Source organism: Pseudonaja textilis, chromosome 1, assembly GCF_049901715.1.
Source record: "Pseudonaja textilis isolate UNSWEBS1 chromosome 1, rPseTex1.2, whole genome shotgun sequence".
Classification (NCBI taxonomy): Eukaryota; Metazoa; Chordata; class Lepidosauria; order Squamata; family Elapidae; genus Pseudonaja; species Pseudonaja textilis.
In genome coordinates, this window is record NC_141990.1 from 152,373,405 (window position 1) to 152,381,648 (window position 8,244).

The following is an 8,244-nucleotide window of genomic DNA, read 5'->3' on the forward strand; positions in this document are numbered from 1 at the left end:
ATACATACATACCTATACATGCATACATTTATTTATTTATTATTTATTTATTGATTGGATTGGATTTGTCAATCGCTTACCAGATAATAGGTATAAGTATAAACATAATTATGAATACATGGAATGGATACATATAAGAAAAATAAAAGAAACAATAGGACAGGGACAGTAGGCATGTTGGTGCCCTTATGAGGTCAATAGTAGACAGTTTAAGGTTAAGTTTTGGGTTTGGGAAGAAACCACAGACCTCTCTGTTGAAAGTCGTTTCCTGCAACAGGTGAGGTCAATAGTTTGACAGTTTGCTCTTGTATTGGTTAAAAATATTCATTGTTTTGGGGATTGGACCAAGCGGCCTTTGCTTTCTAGGTCTATAATTTGAGTCTGGTGGCAGAAACCACAGAGGACTTTCTCAACTGTGTTAATATCAGATACTAATGTGGGTTCCAGACTGATGAGCTATATTCGAGTATTGGTCTAGCAAATGTTTTATATGCTCCAGTTAGTAGTGTGATATTACCAGAGAAAAAGCTATGTAGGATTAGGTTAAAAACTCTTAATGCCTTCTTGGCTATGTAGTTACATTATATATATATATATATATATATATATATATATATATATATATATATATATATATATATATATATGAATATGAATGAATGAGGGCCTATCATGTGTGCGAGGGCTAAATTGGTTAATGTTATATAAAGGCCAACATCTCTGTAATGGTAGCTTAAAACTCTGACGATGTCAGCAGAGGCTGACAAAAGCTCAGTAACTGTAAATTTTAAGTTCTGGAGATCACAGGATGTCTGTTTCTTCTTTTACAAATATACCTGGAACTTGTATTTTAAGAATAGTTTGATATATATGCAGCTCAGCCAACCAGCCCAGTGCACCAGCCCCCCCCCCCCTATTTATAGAGAGACGGCAGCTCCGATCACACACTACTTGCACTGGCACGAAGCCGAAAGCACCAGCCTGGGGGATGGCGAGTGGGACCTCACCGAAATGTCGCCAAGATACTCTTAATCTTACATGGGAAAAGACCTGAACACACCTAGACCTACATATATATATTCGTAGATTTTCACAGGTACAGGAATGCAGGTCTTGGCTTTTCCCGTGTAAGATTGAATCTTACATGGGAAAAGACCCAAACATGCCAAGACCTGCATATATATATATCATTTTGAATATAAAGTGGAAAGAGGTAGCTTGAGAGTTCACAAGGTTGATGCTATATGGAACAAAACTGTTATTGCATCTGTAGGTTCTGCTTTGGATACCAGGAAGCCTGTCTTTGAGGTTCTCTGTAACTCAATCCAGCCATGGTTTTCTCCATCTTGTCCTCAATCCATTCACTTGCCTTCTAGCATTTGTTTGTTGTTTGATCCTCACTCATTCTTTCTGTGTAGCCAAACTATCCTAATGCACTGCTGTTACATTGGCCACTGTCTTTGACATTCAATCTACATACCTTCATCACTCATCCTTGAATTGATTGCTTCTTGTTTTACCACATACATTGTTTAAGTAGCTCACTTCCACTGCATTCAACTTAGGTTTTATGTTTCTCCTGATATACCCAGCTCTTACTTTCATATAATAAAGTGGGCAAAAGCACACTCTTACACATAGCAATTTTCACAGCCTATGACAATTTTTTCATTCCTCCTGACAATCTACATATTATCCGTTACCTTTCTAGCAACATTTGCACATCTTAAAAGTTGTCTTTTTTTCTTTAGTAAATATTCTATCAAGATATAAACATTCATTTATTTGCTCTATTTTTTTCAGCAATTATATATAACTTGCACTTATGCACTCTGTTTTCCCTGCAAAACATATTCATCTTTGTCTCCAGTGCATTAATTTTCAGATACATAGTTTTCATAATATCATTCAATCTAATATTCACTAGAAATCAATCAGGTTTTGGCATCATCTGCATACCGAAGTGCTTATATATTCTTGTCCTTAACAGACATAACTTCTTGCTATTATAGGCAAACCTTATCCACAAATGCATTTTAAAAAGCCAGTGAGACATCTTATATACAAATCTGATTTTCTACTCAGGATTGAACTCTTCAGCAGTAGAATTCTAAGAGGGAAAAGGTCGACTCTATGCAATATATTAGAAGTTGGAACATCTGCATATTTCTCCTTTATCCGGAAAAAGGGTACTGGCCCACTGCAGCAGCGAGATTCTGCCTTTTAATAATTCCAGTGATGAAATATGCTGGGAATAAGTCTTCTTCAATTGATTTATTTGTTTACTTTATTTGTACCCTGTCTTTCTTTATTTTTACAAACTACCTAAGGAGGCAAACATATTCAACATGACTTCCTCCTCCTATATTCCCCACAAAAACAATCTTGTGAGATGTGTTGGGCCAAGAGAGAAAGGGAGGGAGGGAGGGAGGGAGGGAGAGAGAGAGAGAGAGAGAGAGGGAGGGAGGGAGAGAGGGGGAGAGAGAGAGGGAGGGAGGGAGGGAGAGAGTGGGGGGAGAGAGAGAGAGACTGGTCCAAAATCACCCAGCTGGCTTTCATAGCTAAGGCAGAACTTGAATTCATGGTCTCCTGCTTTCTATCTTGACACCTTAACCATTAAATCAAGTTGGCTCTTTTATTAAAAGTTTTGCAAAAAACATTAAAAAATAACACAAACTAACTAAGAGTAAAGAGAGAAAGAGAGAAAGAAAGAAAGGAAGAAAGAGAGAAAGAAAGAAAGAAAGGAAGAAAGAAAGGAGGGAGGGAGGGAGAAAGAAAATAGAGAAAAAGAAAGAATACAGAAAGAGAGATAAAGAAAGAAGAAACTTCCAATTTCTTCTGCAGCAAATACAGGTACATTTACATTTACAAATTAACTTTATGATTACAAAGAAGGGAAAGTACAACTTTCTGCTTTTGTGCTTACATAATCTACCATTCAAAATATTGTCTTGATCTTTTATTTTATTTTTATTTATTTTATTTTGTCAAGCGATTATAAGGTAACGGGTATAAGTATAAACATAGTTATGAATACATGAAATAGATACATATCAGAAAAATAAAAAGAAACAATAGGACAGGGACGGTAGGCACATTGGTGCGCTTATGAACGCCCCCTACAGACCTCTTAGGAAAGGGGTGAAGTGAATAGTAAACAGTCTAAGGTTAAAGTTTTTGGGGTTTGGTAAAGGTAAATTGGAAGTATTTGCTGGAAGGGGCAGTGTTCTGAAAATGCAACAATGTGTTTGTTTCATGCGTCTATAGCATGGGATTTTCATTCATGGCAATATCACTATTTCATACCTGTACACCGTTAATCATCTTGCATTATTCAATTCATACATTACTGAATTACCATTCTTGTTGCCTTGCTTCCTTGGCTCAAGGAAGGGAATGGGCATGCTTCCTTGGCTCAAGCTAAAGCAGTGTGGCCTTATTTGAATAAAACTACATTCCTGCTCTGCCAGGCTTAATTGTCAGAAAACTCCATTAGGCAGGTAGCGCCGTACGAATGAAAAGTAATGAAACGGGACTTTCCAGCCAGACGTTTGTTCCCCTGACTGCTTTTCATGACAGCAGACTTCCTCTTTGGCATTGATAAGACAACAGCAAATGTAGATAGCAACCCGAGAGCAAAATCATTCTTTCTAATAGGTTCCACCTGTGCCGACTGCGGCTCATTTACATGGGCTGCAGAAAAATTAGAAATCATGCAGCAATTAGCCTGTTCTAGATTATGCACTCTGTCAACTGATACCACTCCAGAGAGCAGTAGTGCTAAAATGGTTTCAGAAGATAAATCTACCAGCCTATACAAACATTTTTAATTACCTGGAAAACTGAATTGCCTGTTTAGAAACCTCCACTGTGAACCTAGGCTGCCCAAACAGCCCTGGCATCAGATGTCAGAACATCCAAATGTTTATAGAATTGACTTTTACAATGTTTGATGACTTGTTGAAACTGAAATTATGTCTCCAATTCTGCTGCTTTTGTACAGCTGAGTAGTTAAAAGAAATGCCTGTTCAGGGACATGGAGGTGCAATATGTTAGAAAGACACCCCTACCCTTTCTCCCCTCTCCTGGCCTAAATATGTTTATTCCTTGTAGTCCTGGACTTGAAAACCTAATCAGGGCATTCTGATTATTTATTGTAAAATGATCCCTTCCATCCCAAAGCTCTATGTTGCCCAATGGCAGACAATATCAATTAAAGTCTCTGTTCTCTTTGGGAAATAATTCCTCATCTAAACAGGGCAGCCCAACCGAAGGAGAGCAAACTAGGAAGGCCGCTTGGGGCATTTGTGCAGAGAATAGAGGGGATCCTATCGTGCCGCAGACCAAAAATCAATCTTGAATGTGGCTACCAGGATTTCTACAAGCCATCATCTAGGAGGATGAGGAGGGCATCAGATAGAGAATGAGCTTGAAGGAGAGAAAAAAGAAGGGAGAAATGGAGGTAGGAGAAAGAATAACAGGGCTATCAGTTATCCCCTTGGTTATGATTCCACTCAGTGCTGGGATTCAATTTTTTTTTACTACTGGTTCTGTGGGCGTGGCTTCGTAGGCATGGCAGGGGAAGGATACTATAAAATCTCCACTCAGAGGTGGTATTTGCTGGTTCTCCAAACTACTCAATATTTCCGCTACCGGTTCTCCAGAACTGGTCAGAACCTGCTGAATACCACCTCTGGTTCCACTCCTTATTTATTTTAGCCCAGTCAGTACACAGTACACACAAAGAGGAAATCTGGTCTTAACAAGTAGAAATGGCTGCCAAAGGCTGTTTCTAAACTGGACAACAGGTCTGTTTATTCAATTAGTCCTTTCTACCAGACCCTTTTTCTCCCCAGTTCAAAAATGACTTTCCCCCCAGAGTGAGTGTCACAATTACATGCTGTAATTTTGGATTTGATGGCAATATAGCTTTGACTACATGGGTGTTCACTAAGGTGTGTGTGTATGGAAGGGGAAAAATAATGAAGGCCTGAGTCAAACACCATGGCTTGCATTACATCTCAGTGTATCCTCATCCACATATAGCCTTTTTGGAATTGCTTTAATATTAATCCTATCAAAATAAATTTATTGATCTCATGATTTATTTGCAGACTTGGTTGGACTTTCCCCTGCCTGACAGTTAGACCTTAACTGAATGCAGTAAGGGCCCTATGACCTTTTCCCCTAGATCTTTGCTATTTTCCTTTCACTGAAATCATAGAGTCGTCCTGTTCTGTGAATATAGTAAGGAAGTGAATCAGCCAAAATCCAGTTCAGATTTGAAATTCAAAGCTGGCAAGATTCAATTTGAACTTATTCATGATTTGGTTTGAGAAATGATTTTAGCACAGGCTGAAATGGAGAAGCATCTGCAGCAACTTCATATTTATGGTGGATTGCGATGAAAACAGAAGGAATGATAGACATATTCACATTTTTTTAACCCGCTGACTGCAATAATATTTTGAATTAGTTCCTTTTTGCCTCTTTAAAGGCAAAGATGACAAGGATGAGAAAAAGAACAGAAGAAAATCTATAAACTCTCCAAAATATAACCATTAGGGAAGCTACACTCCAGTTTAGAACTAAACATTTAACAAAAAACTGTTCATAGAGTAAAATTTTACAAAAGATCAACATTTCCAATTACTCATTTTGGGGGATAGCAGATTGTTGTTGTACTGATACCATAGCAGATACAATTTATTGATAGCACTAACGTTTTCTAAAACGATGCATGTAATTGACAAGGATTTTTTTTTAAAAAAATAATCTGACAAGTATGTGTGTTATCACTACTGCACATGTAACAAAATGATATAATGCAATATCAAAAGTATATGCAACTACTTAAAAGTAAGCATATTTATCTCAAAACTACTCATGCAGTGAAGATGGTACACACAGTACAAGATAAGACTGAAATTGACAAGCTGGTGAAAGAAAACAGGAATGAAGAGGGAATGAAAGGCAAAATTGAAAGAGCTAAAGATATGCAAAATAAAGACATTAAGAATTGTTGAATAAATCAAATAGCCTGAGAGTTAAGGAAGGATTAGGATAAAAGGGAATGATTTGGGGTAAGATAGCCACAGATAGATACTATTAAGAATAAATCAGGCTTTCAAAATTCAGCAGAATAAATCCAAGCCTCTCTTTCTCTTTTTTCTCTTCAAGTATATCTGGCTCAGAAAATTCTGTTGGACAAGTGAGATATATGTATCCTCAAACTGTTTCAGGTTTATTAAAAACTGGAAGTTTTTGATTGAATCACCTTTCATTTTAAATAGCCCTCAGAATTTTGCACAGTTTCATGTAAAAGAAACACTGAGCAAATATCACCCTTTTGCACCACAACTTCAGGCTTGTTTTTGAGATCAGTCAGTAAGGGTGGTTGAAGCTGGTGAGGAAGGAGCACCCTGATTGACACGCCTAGGACCAATGCAAAGAGTTTCCTGGAATGAAAAGGAATGGGCAAAAATCAGTTAAATTGATACAGCCAGAGGAAGAGGCTCAGAGTTTGAACCTTTGGGTTAACTGAGCGATAGAGGGAGGAAAGCAGGATCCCCGTGTAGTTCTTTGTGTGTAATGGATCCCTTTTTCTTGCAATACAACTATGTATCTCTCAGACTTGAGTTATAGAAATCCAGTCACAAGATGAGCGAGACATGAGTGACCATCATCAATGCCTCCTCATCTAGGTAAGGCTGCAACTGGATCTGAGCAAAGTCTCATAGCTAGTCTCACATGTCTTCAATGAGCTGAGAGTTCAGGAGAACCCCAAGTTGTGGGCTTATTCTCTTCTGGAATACAGTCCTTCCAAGAGTGAATGCTGGTATTACAATGGGTGGGCTTTATTTATTATGCACTTATAACTAAGCACAGTACAGACAGAATAAAATAACAATTGGTACGGTAATATATTGCAATCAATTATAACATCAAACAGGCTTTTGGATCATTGCTAAGTTAATTGACAATTATAGTACACTAAAGTCTGCCATTCAAAATTCAGAATCAAAAGATTCTAAATGAACAGCTGCCCCATCTTGCTTGGATTGAGCCTGTTTTTCCTCAGAAGCTCTGTCACCTCTCCCTTTGGCTTGGGATACAGATCCCTAGCTGGACATCACCAGCATATTGATATACCTTACTCTGAATAGTAAATGTTTGTTGCCAGTTATTAAACTGGGTTGGTAATAGGACCAATGGGGTCCTATATCCTATGGGGCATCCGCTGATGAAATGCCTGGGGTGTGGATACCTTACCGTTGCTACCATCTATGGAAACCATTCATTTCCAGGCAGAATAACCACAAAAGGGTGTCTCCAACTTCCAACTGCCACAAGTGGCCCAACACGCCTCTTTGCTTGTCAATATATGAATATTGCTAAGAGATCCCAGATCTATGACAGCAATTTCTGCCCAGACCTGAATCCTGCTTGCCAAAAGTTAAAATAATCCATACCCTCACACACCCCCAACTTTGTATTTGCACCCCCCCCCCCGTTACCACTTTCTCAACAACCTGCCACAGAAGAGGGAAATTGGAGATAGGACAGTCATTGTGAAGTAAAAATGGAGATGGCTTACCTGTTCACTCATTGATGTTTTCTAGAACCATGATTTTCCAAATGATTTCATCCTGGATAGAGACCAAGAACTCATGATGTATATTTTGGAAAATTATTTCATATGTTAGATGTATGACTCATTCCCAATTGGATGGCAAATCAAAGGGAAAAAAATACTACTTTGGAGCAATACCTTCATTGCTACATTATTTAGTAACAAGACAATTGGTTTAATCTTCCATCTCTCTCTCTCTCTCTCTCTCTCTCTCTCTCTCTCTCTCTCTATATATATATATATATATATGTGTGTGTGTGTGTGTGTGTGTGTGTGTGTGTGTGTGTATATATATATATATATATATATATATATATATATATATATATATATATATATATATATATATATATATATATATATATATGTTTTCTGAGGTTCTCGCGGGTATTTGTATGTGGATCTTTGGTTTTTCAGGTTTTCTCCCGCATAAGATTCGAAGTATCTAGGCAACGTTTCGATGAAGTCTCATTCATCATCTTCAGGCTTCTGTCTCCGGCTCTGTGCTTCTCAGAGTAATGTGAGATTGCAGCTGCTTCCTCCTTTTAACTGCCAGTTGGGGTGGGACTTGATTGGGTGGGGGCTTGGCTGTGTTCTGATTGGGTGGGGGT